The 17,416-nt window shown below is 42.3% G+C and overlaps 1 protein-coding gene across 3 annotated transcripts in view; it reads left to right on the top strand.

The window, feature by feature from the left end:
- The window catches only part of FARS2 (phenylalanyl-tRNA synthetase 2, mitochondrial), a 605,344-nt gene that overhangs the window by 14,679 nt on the left and 573,249 nt on the right, over positions 1 to 17,416 (top strand). Inside the window, exon 2 of one of the 3 annotated variants that reach the window (XM_075554130.1) lies at positions 13,182 to 13,312. The exons of the other annotated variants lie outside the window; for them this stretch is intronic. The gene's annotated coding sequence lies outside the window, so the exon portion shown is untranslated. The remainder of the gene's footprint in view (positions 1 to 13,181; positions 13,313 to 17,416) is intronic. 3 annotated transcript variants of the gene reach the window in all.

The following is a 17,416-nucleotide window of genomic DNA, read 5'->3' as shown; positions in this document are numbered from 1 at the left end:
TCCATTGTATTATCACGCACATTTGTACATTTGGTGCCTGCATCATTCTCAAAACATTTGCTTTCTACTTGAGCCCTTGGTTTCAGCTCCTTATTTTTTCCCTGATCTCCCTGTCCCCACCCTGCCTCATGAACCCTTGCTAATTTATAAATTATTATTATTTTGTCAGATCTTACACTGTTTGATGTCTCCCTTTACCTACTTTTCTGTTGTCCATCCCCGCAGGGAGGAGGTTATATGTAGATCCCTGTAATTGGTTACCCCTTTCTACCCCATCCTCTCTCTACCCTCCCAGTGTCACCACTCTCACCACTGGTCCTGAAGGGATCATCCTCCCTGGATTCTATGAGATTCTGGTTCCTATCTGTACCAGTGTATATCCTCTGGTCTAGCCGGATTTGTAAGGTAGAATTGGGATCATGATAGTGGGGAAGCAGGAAGCATTTAGGAACTAGAGGAAAGTTGTATGTTACACCGTTGCTACACTGCATCCTGACTGGCTCGTCAACCTCCCCATGACCCTTCTATAAGAGGATGTCTAGTTGCCTACAGATGGGTCTTGAGTCCCCAATCTGTATGTCTCATTCACAATTATTTGATTGTTCTTTGATTCCTGATACCTGATCTCTTCGACACTTTGTGATCACACAGGCTGGTGTGCTTCTTCCATGTGGGCTTTGTCGTTTTTTTTTTTTTTTAACATTTTATTAGGGACTCATACAACTCTTATCACAATCCATACATATACATACATCTATTGTATAAAGCACATCCGTACATTCTTTGCCCTAATCATTTTCAAAGCATTTGCTCTCCTCTTAAGCCCTTTGCATCAGGTCCTCTTTTTTTTACCCTCCCTCCCCGTTCCCCCCTCCCTCATGTGCCCTTGGTAATTTATACATCGTTATTTTGTCATATCTTGCCCTTTCCGGAGTCTCCCTTCCCCCCCTTCTCTGCCGTTCCTCTCCCAGGGAGGAGGTCACATGTGGATCCTTATCATCAGTTCCTCCTTTCCAGCCCACTCACCCTCCACTCTCCCAGCATCGCCGCTCACATCCCTGGTCCTGAAGGTATCATCCACCCTGGATTCCCTGTGCCTCCAGCTCCCATATGCACCAGTGTACAACCTCTGCCCTATCCAGTCCTGCAAGGTAGAATTCGGATCATGGTGGTTGGGGGGAGGAAGCATCCAGGATCTTGGGGAAAGCTGTGTTCTTCATCGGTACTACATTGCACCCTGACTGACCCATCTCCTCTCCTAAACCCCTCTATGAGGGGATCTCCAGTGGCCGACAATTGAGCCTTGGGTCTCCACTCTGCACTTCCCCCTTCATTCACTTGGTATACACACACACACACACACACACACACACACACATATACATATATTTTTTATTTTTTGCATGATGCCTTATACCTGGTCCCTTTGGCACCTCGTGATCGTACAGGATGGTGTGCTTCTTCCATGTGGGCTTTGTTGCTTCTGAGCTAGATAGCCGCTTGTTTATCTTCAAGCTTTTAAGACCTCAGTCACTATCTCTTTTGATAGCCAGGCACCATCAGCTTTCTTCACCACATTTACTTGTTCACCCACTTTGGCTTCAGCCGTTGTGTCGGGAGGGTGAGCATCGTAGAGTGCCAGTTTAATAAAAAAGTATTCTTGCATTGAGGGAGTGTTTGAGTAGAGGCCCAAGGTCCTTCCGCCACCTTAATACTAAACCTATAAATGTAGACCCATAGATCTATTTCCCCATCCTCCTATATATATTTGCATGTACATGTCTTTGTCTAGACTTCCATAAATGCCCCTTGATTCCTAGCTCTTTCCTTCATCTCCCTTGACTTTCCTTCTGCCCTACTACCATGCTCCGTCCCCACCTGGGCTACAGCTATACCTCTTCTCTAAGCAACCTTACCCTTGATCATTCCCCACCAGGCCTGCCACTCCCCCCTTACTACCATTTTGGGTCCCATGTTGTTCCCTTGTCCCTGTGTTTGTTAACACCACTTCCTTACCTTCCTACCTCCCCCCACCCCTAGTCGCCCCGAAACTATCTGTCCCATTGTTTTTCTTCCAGATAGTTCATCCAGCCTGTCCTATTCAGACAGACCTGTGGAGACAATAACATGCACGAAAACAAGACAGAGGAAAACAAAGCAACAGTATACAACCAAACAACAAAACAACAAAAACAAACCACTGACAACAAAACAAAACACATCACGAAGTTAGTTCAAGGCTCGTTTGTTGGCCCTTTAGAGTGTTTTCCAGTCCAGTCTGTTGGGGCACCACGCCCTGGCCCCAAAGTCCGCTTTCAGCATTCCCTGGGGACCTTGCCACTCCATTCCCTTGCTGTTCCGCTGCACTCCCCAGTGCTTTGCCTCGGTGTGGTGGGGTCAGGTCAGGTGCAGCTTTGTCGTTTCTGAGTTAGTGATTGTTTACCTTCAAGCCTTTAAGACCTCAGACACTGTATCTTTTGATAGCTGGGCACCATCCGCTTTCTTCAACACATTTGCTTATGCACCTGCTTTGTCTTCAGCCATCTTTTCGGGAAGGTGAGCATCCCAGAATCCCGGATTGTTACAACAAAGTGTTCTTTTGTTGAGGGAATGCTTGAGTTGAGGCATAATGTCCATCTACAATTGGTGTATGTGTTGTTTTAAAAGCTGTAAGAGTCCCCAATAAAATGATCTTGAAAAAAGAGAAAGAATGGGCAGGATAGTTGTACATGTACAAAATTATACATGAAAATTCATACTAGAAGAAAAGGATTTATGTGTCTATAATATATATTTAATATATGTGTGTGTGTATGTTTACAACCAGAAGCAGAATTAAAGGAGGAAAGAGAGAAGGAAGACAAAAAGGCGGAGCTTTCTATTTCCATAAATAGTCACAGAAACTCATATGGGCATTTCTGCCCTGTCTTATAAAGTCACCGAGTCAGCATTGATTTGGTGGCAATGAGTTTAGTTTTTTGAAAGAAGATTAAAAAAAAAACAAAACACAAGGGGGATGGACAAGAGAAAAGCCGGTGAAGGGAGATGCCGGATAGGGCAAGATATGACAAAATAATAATTTATAAGTTATCAAGGGCTCATGAGGGAGGGGGGAGCAGGGAGGAAGGGGAAAAGAGAGGACCTGATGCCAAGGGTGTAAGTGGAGAGCAAATGCTTTGAAAATGATTAGGGCAAAGAATGTACAGATGTGCTTTACACAATTGATGTATGTACATGTATCGATTGTGATAAGATTTGTATGATCCCCTAATAACATGTTAAATAAAAAAGAGGAGTTGGCTTAGAAAATTATGGCAACTGTTTTGGAGGGATTCCATGGGTCTCTCCTCTTAGGCTTTCTCCAAGGACACAGGGCTATCACTTTAAAGCAAATGGAAAACTGTCTGTTGTGCCAAGGCATTTCCCCCTATAACAATGTATGTGCTCCTTCTTTGTGGGTTGTAAGAGCTGTCCTAGGGGAGTTTCCTTGGGAAACTTTACCCAATTCAGCCTGCAGCCCCGATTTTGCCACTTCAGACTTTTTACTGTTCCCTAAACTCAAAGAACCTTTCAGAGAAACATAATTAGAGTTCTTTGGGGATGCCCAAACTGTCATTTTGACATCGTTTCAATTGGAGAGTACAGAATCTTCAGGGAAATCTTAGACAGTTGGAAACATTGCCTTCAGAAATGTGTGGGCCTTAGATAGAGGATATGTCAAGTAATCATAGCTTCACATTTTGATATTTTTGTTTAGTAAAGGGTTCTATGATTTTGAAGCAATGGTTTTGGATTTACCTCATACTCCTGAGCTGACTTGCTGTATATGCCTGTCTGTCTGTCTGTCTGTCTATCTATCTACGATGGTGGAAGGAGAAATAATTTCTCTTCTGAAGGTGTCTCAGTTTAACTTAGATTGAAGTAACACTGTAATTTATTTCCCCTTTCTGTTACTCATTGACCAAATGGTGACTGAGGAGAGCAAACAGCACAGATTGTAAATGCAGTTTAATTTTACTCAAGAGGGTTTTACATTTGTCGGCAGGGACTAGCTCACAGTATTTTCTTCAGATTAATTGGTACTTTTCACTTGTCAGATGTTGGTATTTGGTTTTTAGAAGGCTTAAAAGAAATCAAAGTATTAAGAAAATGGCAGTTTCAGGTAGCAAAACAGTTTGCTTTGAAAAGATAAATTACCTTGAGATTTTTGCGTTAACTTTTATTTTTGAGGAAAAGAAAATGGATGCTAATTTTAAATGGGTGCATTTACATATACTTTTTTATTTACCCTCATATATTCTTGAGCTGTCCAAAACAAACCTGGCTATAAAGACAAATCTGACATAGATAGCATTGGTCAGATCACATTTGATTCTTTAATATGGTATGAGAATGGAACCTGCTTATTCCTCCTTCCCTTCAAACCAAGGACTTCAGCTCTTTCTAGCAGAGAGAAAGAGAGTGAGAGAGAGAGAGAAAGAGAGAGAGAGAGAGAGAGAGAGAGAGAGACAGATTTCATGAAGGGGAATGTGGCATCAGGATTTGAGGGAGGCTTGTTAACAACCTGCAGTTTGTAGATGATAACGATTTTGCTTGTTGAAAAGTGAGGAGGTGATGAAGGTATTGGTTGAGGAAGATCAAGGACTGCAGCGGTTAGTATGGATTACAATTCAGTGTAAAGAATACCAAATTTTACAATTGTACCAATAAGTAAAAGCATGATAAATGGAGAAAAAGTTGAAGTTGTCAAGGATTTACTCTTGCTTGGATCCACAATCAATGCTCTTGGAAGCAGCAGTCAAGAGATCAAAAGACAATTTGCATTAGGTAAATATGCTGCACAAGACCTCTTTAGAATATTGAAAAGCAAAGATGTTACTTTGAGGACTAAGATGTGCCTGGCCCAAGCTGTGATATTTCCATTTGCCTCATATGCATGTGAAAATTGGACATTCAATAAGGAAGAATGAAGAAGAATCACATTTGAATTGTGATACTGCAGAATAATGAAAATACCATGGAATCCTAAAAGGATAAACAGTTCTGTCTTGGAAGAAGTACAGCCATCATGCCCCTTAGAGGCAAGGAAGGCAAGACTTCATCTTACATACTTTGGGCATGTCTGGAGAGACCAGTCCTTGGAGAAAGGTATCATGTTTGATAGGATGAAGGGGCAGCAAGGTCCTTAAGGAGGTGGGTTGACATAGTGGCTTCAGCACTGGGCCCAGTTATAGGAATAATTGAGAGGACGGTGCGGGACTGTGCAGCATTTTGTTCTTTTGTGCACAAGGTTACTATGGGTTGGAATGGACTCGATGTCACCTAACAACAAAAACATCAAGTAGAGGAAACGAGCCCTGGTGCCGCAGCTAGTTAAGCATTGCGCTCATAAATAGAAGATCAGTGGTTTGAGCCCACTAGCTAGCTACTCTGGAGGAGAAAGATTTGGCAGTGTAGGACTCTAAAGATGTATTGTGTCAGAAACACTGGAGAGTTCTACTTTGTCCTCTGCTCTCTGAGTCAATCTGTTCAGGGCAGTGGTTTGGTTTGGCTTGAAGTAAGAAGGGCTCTTGGTGCAGTAATCCTCTAGCAATTGGCCTGAGCCATCCTTTCAAACTCATTAGCCTTGGTAGTGGAGAAGACCTGTAAAGATTACAGCCTGGGAAACCCTGTGCGGCAATTCTACTCTGTCTTGCAGGATCACACTGTATTGGAAGTGGTGGTTCAGTGGTAGAATTCTCACCTTCAGGGTTGTGAGAGAGACAAGTTAGGGATGAAGGCCTTTGTCAGTCTACTGAAAAATCAGCCAGTGAAAGCCCTATGAATCACCAAAAGTCTGCTAGTTGTTCACAGAGTCATATGTTGGGGGCCAGATTGATGGCAGCTAACAGGAGCGACAAGACTAGAGGAAGAAGGGGACACAGCTCAGGGTGGTGGGCTCTAGTTAGGGCAGCTGTAAACATAATAGCAAGCTGCCGTAGTCAGGGTGGCAGAGTCTTGTAGCTGACTTGAAGAAGGCAAAGGACAGAGGAAAAGGAGATGAAACAAGATCTGTGCCAGTATGTAGGGAGGAAGTGCTGGACAGAGACACTCAGGGCACTGTGATGCAGTGCTGCCCACCCTGTACCACCTGGGCTTGCCCACCCAGTTTATCTTCTGAGGGTTGGCACTTGTGCCGCAGACCCCACTGCATGGCCACTAGTTACATTTCCTGGAAAGTGAGTCATTGACCCTACTGACAGTCAGAGCCAGCAACTGTGTGTTGAGATTGGCATGACTCATTTTTCCTTGGCATAAATGATGTCTGCCCTCAAATGGAAACTGCATAGCCAATGATGGACACATCTTTATGACCCATGCTGATGCTGATGGTGACCTGGAAGAACACTGTTAGTTAAAATTCACACTAATTCAGACACCTCATTTAAACCCCATTTTCCCTCTGTTAAGTAGTAAAATGAATTGCTCTTTCTATTCCTTTGCACGTAGACGTTGGTGCTTCAAGAAATGAAATGACTAAAAGCTGACTTAGGGAAGCAGAAGCAGAATTGCCTTGGGTAATGTATGGATCGTTGTGTAACTTTGCCACTGGAATAGATTTGGGTGTCAGTTAAATGCTTTGCTTGGTGTTTCAAGTTTAACCAGACAGTTGCAAAATGCACTTACAATCATTTAGTAGTACATGCTAACTCTTCACACCTGAGTGCCTTGAAATTTGAGCTCCTATTATCTGGCAACTTTCTCTGATTGGCTCATCTTTTTAATCTTGACTGAAATATTACTTTCTCAAACAGGCCTTCCCCGGCCACTCTGTCTAAAAATTGGTCCTCCTCTATCTTTTAGGTTTCAATCTATCGCCTGAAGGGGTCTTGTTGACACAGTGGTTAAGTACCCAGCTGCTGTCCAAAGGACTGATGGTTTACACACACAAGCCACTTCATAGGAGAAAGTTTTTTGGAGAGAGTAACTCACTGCCATTGAGTCATTGCGGACTCATAGTGACCCTGTGTTGGTTGCTGAGACTGTAACTTTTTAAGGGAGAAGAAAGTTCAGTCTTTCTCCCTCTGAGCTGCTGGGGGGTATAACAGCCTAAACAATAAACGTATGCCACCACTTTGTGGAATTGTGAGTTTCAGAAGTTATCCATTTCCTGGAAACTGTGGGAGATTAGAATTTGTTTCTTTTTCCCATTACGATCTGCCTCTCTTCTCCTTCCTTCCTCTAACCAACACTGTTTATTATGGTCTTTGGTTTGAGCAGTTTTCTGTGTTCATACAATCATGTGTGTATCATTTTTTGTTTTGTTGTTACATTTAAGTTTCTTTACAGTTCTGTTGATTTTTTTTTGTAGTTAGCAGTTGCCTCGGGAGAAAGAAGTAGGGTGTTACCCTGTAAAGAGCCACCACCTTGGAAACCCATAGGGGTCAGTTCTACTCTGTTTTGTTGGGTCACTGTGATTTGGCATTGACTCCATGGACGCGAGCTTGGTATTTTGGGTTTTATACGTTTTATTCACTCCGTTTTAAAAGTAAGCTTAATGCTAATGTTGACTGACCTCCATACCTTCCTAGCTTAATTGGCCATCTCATTATGGGGGGTTAGGTAATCCTTCTGGCCCATTTTATTCCTAAAGTCCTGTTTTCTCTGGCTCAGAAGAGGCTCTCATCCATAAATCTGGCGGCCAGTTGTCATTCAGGTCTCCCTTACCCAAATCCTGGCCATCCCTTTCCTTGCCAACTTTGAGCATGTCTTCCTCACCTGTTGTTTGGATGGAGGGCTTCTTGTGAAAGAGAGCATTTGTTGTTGCTTTTAGTTGCTCTCAAGTTGATTCCAACTTAGGGTGACTCTGCATACAACCGAAACACAGCCCCGTTCAGCATCATCCTCACAATCCTGAAAGCCTGATGTTGCAGCCACTGGATCAGTTTGTCTTGTTGAGGGTCTTCCTGTTCAAGAAATTCCGACTGTACTTCTTCCAAGACAGACTTGTTTGTTCTTTTGACAGTCCATGGTGCTTTGAATATTCCTCAGCAGCACTATAATTCAAATGCATTGGTTCATTGACTCTTCATCAGTCTTCCTAACAATTTTTCAAGTGAAGAGTATAAACAAACTGCTGATGTTTTGTTTATATGAGGCTCTTTGCCTTTCGAAATAAATCATAACCTTTTTTGAATCTTGAAATTATAAACAAGAAACTGCTGTTGTATCTGTTGCTATATCAAAAGTAAAATGTTTAAAAGGCATGCTTCATGATGGATTTTAAAAATTATTGTCCATAGTCAGTGTCCAACCAATATATAATATTGATGATTCCGTTATCTAGTATTGTTAAAAGAAATACCACAAATGACTGACTTTACTAAACAGATTTTCCCCCTCACAGTTCAGTAGGCTAGAAGTTTGAATTCAGGATGCCAACTCACAGAAAAAAGATTTCCTTAATTGTTGGCTCTGGAGGCAGGGCCTTGTTTCTTTCGAGCTTCTTTTGCTAGCTAATCTTCTTATGGTTGGAATCTGTACCTTCTCTGCTTGCTCCTTTGTTTGTGTAAAGGAGATGGATTCAAGACATCCACATACTCATCCTACCTTATTGGGAATGGCAGCCCGTTTCCAAATAGAATTATAACTATAGGCATTCCACTGCCACTGCCATTGAATGGATTCTGACTTACAAGCACCCTATAGAAAAGAGTGAAAGTGTCCCGTCAGGTTGCTGAGCTTGTATATCTTCATCCTTCTCCAGTAGGATAGCTGGTGGGTTCAAACCACCAGCCTTGTAGTTACAGCCAAACTCTTAGCCCACTGTGCTATCATACCCTTAGCTATAGGCATAGAGGATAGGAATCACACCACCTATTTTTGGGAGACGTATTTCAGTTCGTAACACTGATGCTCATGTGTGTAGAGTAAGAGTGGGAACATCAGCTGTGGGCCCATGAAACCACCAGTCCCAGCTAGCATTGCACACCTCACCAAAGAGAAGCAGTTCTTCCCATTACCTTTTCACTCACTCACTCACTCACTCACTCCCTCCCTCCCTCCCTCCCTCCCTCCCTCCCTCCCCCCTCCCTCCCTCCCATGGAGTCAGTGCTCCCTCACAGAGACCCTTTAGGACAGGGTAGAACTGCCTCTGGGTTTTTGAGACCGTAACCCTTTGTGGAAGTAGAAAGTCCCCTCTTTCTCCCGAGTCGGGCTTTCAAACAGCTGATCTTGTGGTTAGCAGCTCACCTCATAACCAAAATGCCACCATTACTTTAGGGGTGAGTTCATTTAAATATTTGACTAGTATGGCCTGCAAATGATCTTATAAATATCCAAATAACCCTTGGCAGAAAAATAGTTCCCTACCTATAGTCTCGAGGGATCCCATCTTTGAAAATGATCCCAATCTACCTAATAAATAATTGCTTCATATTGGGCAATGGCAAACTTTCTCATAAGGACCTGGAACCATCCAAGTTAGTTATTGCTCCTAGGTGTCACTGATCTTACAAGCCCACTGTGAGTAAAATAATTTTCCTCGTTTAAGAAAACAGTAACTCTAGATAATTACTGTAAGTGACAGTTGGTAAAATTGACTTTCCTGTATACGTGTTCTTGTGTGCTTGGCATTCCACATTTTTAAACCGGTTACCATCAGGAAAGGAAAAAAGGATTATAAACGTCCTAGTTTTAAACACTTCTTAACCTACCAACAGAGTATCATTGTGGAAGCTAGACAATGATGCCAAATAAGTACACTTAAATTTATGAATTGAAAATGATATTCTAGTCAGTCAAGTCCAAGCTGACTGCCACAGAATTGATTCCAACTCATGTTGGGTTTATGAGGCTGTAGAACTTTAAGGGAACAGATAGCATCATCTGACTCCCTCATGTGTGTTTGAACCACTGGCCTTTCCATTCGTCTGATGAGTAAGCACCTAATCGTGTCAACAGGGCTCCTAGTCCTTTAGTAAGCTGCAGAAAGTTTAGAAATTTAAGGAAGTAGTTACACAAGTAGTCTCTACCTTACAATTTATTCAAGTTATGATATACCACATTTAAGACTTTTTATTTTTACTGCCTTTAGTAGCATGTTCTATAATATTTTAGTACATAATTTGCTGATCATTCTCAGATGTTCACTTGCAAATGTTCTAAAATTAGACTTATAAATATATTGATAATTAAAGGTAAAATCAATGAAAAGTATAAAGAAAATGAGTCATTTGACTATGCCAGAACCAACTTAGGGCAGAGTTGTCTGAGTGGAACCCCATTGTAATCAGGAACTACTCATAGTTATATGTATTGTCATTAATTAATGATTCTTGCACATTATGGGCACAAGGGCGGTGGTCACTCAGTTGTGAACTCTTACCTTGTATTGAGAGATTTTTTTGCCATGTCCAACCAACACCTCTGTGTCAGCAGAAGCTTGCACACTCCGATGATGTTTAACAGGTTTCAGCAGAGCTTGTAGACCAGCAGTTCTCAACCTGTGGGTTGCGACCCCTTTGGGGGTTGAACAACCCTTTCATAGGGTTGCTCGATCCATAACAGTAGCAACACCATAGTTATGAAGTAGCAACAAAAATAATTTTATGGTTGGGGGTTCATCACAACATGAGGACTGTATTAAAGGGTCGCAGTGTTAGGAAGGTTGAGAACCACTATTGGAGACTAACACGGACTAGGAAGAAAGGCGTGGTGATCAAGTTCTGAAAGTTAGGTAGTGAAAACCCCATGTAACACAATGGGTTCTACTCTGATGCTCATCTGATTACTGTGAATTGGTGTGCACTCTACTGCACTGCACTGCAATTGGTTGAATTTAAGTCAAACCATTGAGGTCATACTCAAATATATCAGGTGATGATAGTATATTGCTGTGCTGGTACCCAGTTTCCCCGAAAACAAGACAGTGTCTTATATTAATTTTTGATCCCAAAGATGCTCTAGGTCTTATTTTCAGGGGATGTCTTATGTTTCCATGAAGAAGAATATGTACACATTTATTGTTTATTAAAAGAGACCTCACACTTTCTGTCTGCGCTGTGGCCAACAGTGTGCTGCGCGGCGGCACCCGCCGCTACAGTGCAGAGTCCAGAGTTACGGTAGCTTTGGGAGGGGCCTTATTTTTGGGGAGGTGCCTTATATTTCAGCAAGAGGCAAAAGTGTAAGTAGGTCTTATTTTCGGGGGATATCTTACTTTCTGGGAAACGGTAGCAAGGAGCCATGTCTCAGATGGTAGTACCTTTTTTGTTTTTGACATATATGTAACTGGTAATTGAAGCCATTACAGTTGAAGGTAAGTGGGGTACAGGAATGATATTTAATAAAAGGAGATTTCAGCCCCAAGCCCCCCTGCCATTGAGTTTATTCAGACTAATAGTCACCCAGTAGGACAGAGTGTGGCTGCCCCATAACAATTGCGAGGATGTAAATCTATATGGAGGCCAACTGTCAGATCTTTCTCCTTAGGAACTGCTGATGAGTGTGAATGGCTGACCATGTGGTTAGCAGCCCAAGGCTTGGCCCAGTCACTCACTGATAGAGTGTAGAGTTCTTGAAGACACTGGGTAGGAGAACTGCGAAACCAAACTCACTGCCATGGAGTAGCTTATGACCCAGGCAACACTAGAGGACAAGTGGAACTCTCCCTGTGGGTTTCCTAGACTGTAACTCCTGATGGGAGTAAAACGCCTCATTTTTGCCCTTTGGAGCAGCTGGTGGTTTCGAACTCCTGACCTTATGGAGCACAGCACAGTGTGTAACCACTATGCCTCCAGGACTCCATGTTCAGAAAGGTGGAAGAGAAAACGGAAAAGACTATTGCCACAGGCACTAGGGGAGGAGAGCTTTAAAGAGGATGTGAACAATGATAGACTGCAGAGTTCCAGGAAAGTAAGCACTGAAAAGTGGCCACTAGACTTATTAACCAGGGGCCATTTGTAACACTGTCACAATTGATTCAGTGGCATTTTGAAACAGAAGCCAGCATGCAGGTTGAGGAATGAATGGATGAGCAATGAAAATGGTGTATAATGCTCAGGTCTTCGTCACTGAGAGAAGACAGTGACAGGAGGGCTCTCTCTCATTGGATGGGTTTGACCAGACATGAGGTGCTCTTTGACAGTGGGAGGACTTTGAGCAAGCTTAAATATGATAACATGAGTGACCTCAGGTGTGCGTTTTAAAAGTGAACTAGCAGGCAAGCAGAAGAGTGGGTGCCAGTGCAGTGAAGGTCCATTGTGGGTGAGGAGGACAGGAAAGAGAAGGGGTAGATTGTGACTTGGCCAGCTTTCTATCTCTGCCTTTGTGGTTGTTAGGTGTGCTGTCCAGTTGGTTCTGACTTGTAGCGACCTATGTACAACAGAGTAGAAACGCTGCCTGGTCCTGCACCATCCTTACAATTGTTACTGTGCCGATCCCTCTTTAAAATGCCTCTCCATTTTACCAAGCATGGGATCCCATCTTTTATGTCTATAAAGAGAGCTATTGAAAGCATAAAGTAGTCCCCGTGCTGTTTGTAGTGAGGAGATTAAATTGATTTGATGATGCATTGAAACTCGAACATTTGTTAAGCTGCACATCAACAGAGAGGAAACTGTTGCCTGATAATATCATAGATACTCAGTTTTAATTTACAGAATCTTGGTAGAAGATTCCTTAGAAATCCTATATTTTGTTTTTTTTAAACTCCCTCACAGGGCTTGTTCACATTTTATTCCTATCATTGGCATTTTGGAATTGAGAACACCAGAATTGTTACAGCATGAATTTTTCCGGCCAATTTGACTACAGTGAAGCGACTGTGAGGGCTGAAGGTCAAGAGCATGATTGATTGGGTGATTAGAATTCCTTTTAAAACAAATTAGAGGTCGCAGGTTTGCCAGAGGCACGGAGTACTGCAGGAAAACGAATCTCATCAGCATATAAACTTCTTGGACGATCTAAAAAAGAAGGTTAATGTTTTAAGTACCGGTATATACAAGGAGGCTTCAAAAAGTTCATTGAAAAATTCCAATAGCCTTTCCCGCAAACTTTTTGATACCCCCTCAACTGTGCATGAACTGACAGGAATTCTTGTTTGTGATATTTTACAACTTACCGTGCAACCTAGGTTTTCTGTATGTTGATAAATGATGTATCACACACACTAGAATTGGGTATGTTGTTTATTTTTAATTTAGGAATTGGCAGTCTCTGGGTGCTGAAAACATCATGAGTTTCTCCCCCAAAGCTTGCAGATCTGAAACTACTTAGAAGAACCTTTGAAGAAAGGTTTATGTCTTCTGAAAAATCAGCCACATGGAATTAATAGGTAACGGAATTGTTCACAATATTTGGAAGCTCTTTATAATGTGCATTCATACACAGTTGCTACTTCACAGTGACTGGAAGAAATCCTCTTCCACTCTTGACTCATGAGAGAGACTTAGAAGGACTCTCTGTCCCTGATCTTCATGGTGCTGTTCAAGAGAAGCATGGCGGGTATAATATGGCATTCCCAATTTAGAGAATTATGGCGATGATACTTTATTCGTATATATTTGTCTTCCCGCTCTGAGTAAATAATGTGCTGATTGATGATTGGAGGATGTTGGATGGTAGTCAGATTGCTTCACTGTCAGGTTCAGGAGCTGGTCGTTTCTGATACCATAGTACACGAAGGCTGTGCTCTTGGGGCCGCACTGAGGGGCTGTCAGTGTGGCTTTCATTTTCCTTCTCATCTCCTCGTCCCAAATTATCTCTTGTTCTTGACCTGTAGGGGCTGCTTAGTCACGAAGGCTAAGGTCTTATAGGAACGGGCACTTGATTTTCTGTTGCCTTAACTCATGTTTTTGTTTTTTTTTTGTAATGTTGGGAGTTTGAAGTAAAAATGGTAGCAATGGTGATTGCTTTTTCTTAAGGAGACTCAGCATGCTCTTTTAAGAAACTCAGTCCCCTTTTTTGTTGTTTTGCCTAGGATGTTCCACAATTTCCTCCTTTGTCCCTAACTCATTGCCTCTATTATCAATGGTTTGTGTCATCTTTGTATGGGAAGTGTACAGACTTAAATATTCTACTGTGGTGGAGTCAGGTGTGGGGGCCTCACATCTTACAAGTGCACACACGTGTGTGTGTATGTGTGTGTTTAAATCACATAGGCAGAATGTAGGGTCAGTTAAATGCAGGGTCAGATGACTAGCACCTCCCATGTGAGGCCTTTTGCAGAGAAAGATGAATAAGACGTCTCTACATTCTGAAGATTTATTTAGTTGTATGCCCATCTGTCTAGGACAGCAGTTTTTAACCTGTGGGTCACAACACTTTGGGGGTCGAACGACCATTTCACAGGGGGTGGCCTGATTCATAACAGTAGCAAAATTATAGTTATGAAGTAGCAATGAAAATAATTTTATGGTTGGGGGTCACCACAACAAAAGGAACTGTATTAAAGGGTTGCGGCATTAGGAAGGTTGAGAACTACTGGTCTGGGAGACCTGGTGGCATAGTGGGTTGTACGTCGGGCTGCTAACTTCAAAGTCAACAGTTGAAAATCACCACGCTCTCTATGGGATAAAGAGGAGACTTTCCACTCTTAAAGAGATACAGTCTCAAAAATGCACAGGGGCAGGTCTACCCTGTCCTAGGATCACTTTGAGCCAGAATCGAATTGGTGATGGTGAGGGTCTGTTTTGGTGAGTCCACTTGCTGTAGATTATTTTATCCATATATTTAGTTATACCTAGCACCCATGCACAGAGAAATTAGGGCGCAATGCCAGATTAATGCTAGAGGCAAGATTCACTGAATGGAGACATTTGAATTCTGGACACGAGCTTCTGTCCAAAGGTCTTCCTGAGCAGGTTCATCCTAGGCTGGTTTCGGGGCTGAAACTAGGGGTGCCTGTGGGAGATGCGGATGTATCTGGCCCAGATGTGAGAGTTAGTTCCTTTCAAGGTGTGTGTTGACTAGGATTGTGTGCAGTCTCTGTCTTCCTATATGTTTCATCTGATATCTGCCCGGGAGAGGCACATCCTGCCTGTACTTTGATACCGGTATCTTTGTCACACACGTGTTGACTTCCGTGGTTCCCAGGTTTGCTGTGACACTCACAACCCTCTACTCTCCCAGAAAGAAAAGGTGTAGTGTCTGCCTTCTTTTCTCAACCTTTATGATTAGCACAGTTCTCGTTCCACATCTCATTCCTTGTGCATTCATGTGAAGATCTGGGTTTATTTACATTAAGCAATGTTGTGTTAGACAGGGTTCTCTAGAGAGACAAAACCAGATAGCTAATAATTATATCTACATATTTATATATATTTATACAGATAGATAGATATATGACTTAAGAAATAAACAGTTTATTAAATTACAAAGCAGTACAAATGGCTCAGTGCAACTCGCTCCCGTGAGAGACTTGTGAGACACTGGCAGCCCTTCAAGTCTTGAGGGCCGCCAGGTAGTTCTGTAGAGCAATTCAGGCTATCCGGGCGCAGGCAGCAAGCAGCAAGGCAGGTCACCAACAGTCAGCCAGATGATAGGGTCAGAGCTCAAGAGATGTAAATTCCAGTTGTGTCGCAAATCAGGTCTTGAAGGAACCTCAAATTACAGCAACACAGTCCACAAGTTAGGTGTCGCACATGTAGTGTAGCTTGCAAAATGAGGCACACTGGTCCGATGATCAAAGAGCAAGAGACAAGAAAGGCGAGGCTTGCTGAGCCATTTATCTCTCTGCCCTTCAATTAATCCCACATGTGTTTATCGGCCAGGTTGGCACAATAAACTAACTAACTCAAATGTATTGGGCAGTTCTGTGTGAACTGATGTAAATTTCTTAAACAGATATCTAAACTGACAACAAGTGAGGTGTGGCTGGGTTATTTTCTGCCTGGTGATGCTAGTAAAGAAGAGGATTTAACAAAGTCAGCTGATGGCAATTCTCAGGTTTTGGCCATCACTTAAAAAGTATGCACTATGTCCAGGTGGCTCTCTGTGAAACTAATGGCATGTGCTATAACTCCAAGAACCCAGTGCTTACTAGCTCTTCTGAAATTCCCTGTGCCCCTGCATTAGGATATGCCACTTCTACTACATGCGCCGGACTTGCACTTAATGTGCTCTTGGCAGGGACATTTGGCACCTGCTGATATGGACCAATCATCCCTGTTCTGCAGATTGAAAAGTCCATGCCAAATTCTTCAAATGATAATCTTTTAATTACAGAAGCATCTTAGCATTGCTGTGCAAATAACATATAGCTTAGAAAATACGCTTACACTCACCACTCTAAAACATTGATCATCAGTTTTTCAACTTTTGCAAAAAAATTTATATAATTTAATTTTTTTGTTTTATACTTACAGTTTCTCCTATTGTGATATAATCTTCATAAAAAGCAAACCAACTGCCATCATATTGATTCTAACTCTGAGAGTGTAAATCTCTATGGAATCCGTCTCATCTTTATCAAAGAGTGGCAGTTGGGTTTGAACTACCAATCTGTGGTTAGGCTGATCCACAGCATTACCAAGGCTCCTTTAGAATCTACATAATTACCATTTTACTGGTTCCATAATATTCTTTTGGGTGCTGTTAGTTATTTAATGTTATTGGTGATAGGCACGTCGCTTCTGACTTTTTCCTATTAATAACACTGAGGCATCTTGTTTCCAAATGCTGAATTACTTGCTTTTTAATTTTTTCCCTCCCTCTCTCATGAACCTTTGATACTTTATAAATTATTATTTTCATGTCTTACACCCACTGTTGTCTCTCTTCCCCCACTTTTCTGTTGTCCATCCCCCTGGGAGGGGGTTATATGTAGATCACTGTGATAGGTTCCTCCGTTCTCTTCTCACCTCACCTTCTCCTTCTCCTCCTGATATCGCTACTTTCAATATTGGTCCTGGGGAGTTTATTTGTCCTGGATTCCCTGTGTTGTGAGCTCTTACCTGTACAAGTGTACAGGTGCCGGTCTGGACGGATTTGTAAGGTGGAATTGGGGTTATGATGGTGTTGGGGGAAGGAAGCATTAAAGAACAGGGTGAAAGTTGTATGTTTCATCGGTGCTATACTGCACCCCGACTGGCTCGTCTCTTCCTTGTGACCCTTCTGAAAGGGGATGTCCACTTGAGTACAGATGGGCTTTGGTTCTCCACTCCGCCCTCTCCCTTGTTCACATTGATATGATTTTTTGTTTTGGGTCTTTAATACCAGGTTTTGTTTTCACATCAGTGGGAAAGGAGAACAGGAAGAGCCTTCCTCTAAATGCCAGTCTCTCCATCCATTTGTTCTCATGGGATGTTTATACAGGCCGAGTCAAACCATTTTTAGACAGACACAAATCTTGGAACAACAGGTACAAGCTAGGAAAACGTTTTGTGTTAACAAAGATCTTATGTGAAAGAGCTTCTATTACGCAGGGATCGCAAATCTT

Source organism: Tenrec ecaudatus, chromosome 7 (assembly GCF_050624435.1).
Source record: "Tenrec ecaudatus isolate mTenEca1 chromosome 7, mTenEca1.hap1, whole genome shotgun sequence".
Taxonomy (NCBI): Eukaryota; Metazoa; Chordata; class Mammalia; order Afrosoricida; family Tenrecidae; genus Tenrec; species Tenrec ecaudatus.
This window is presented reverse-complemented; position numbering and strand designations above follow the sequence as displayed.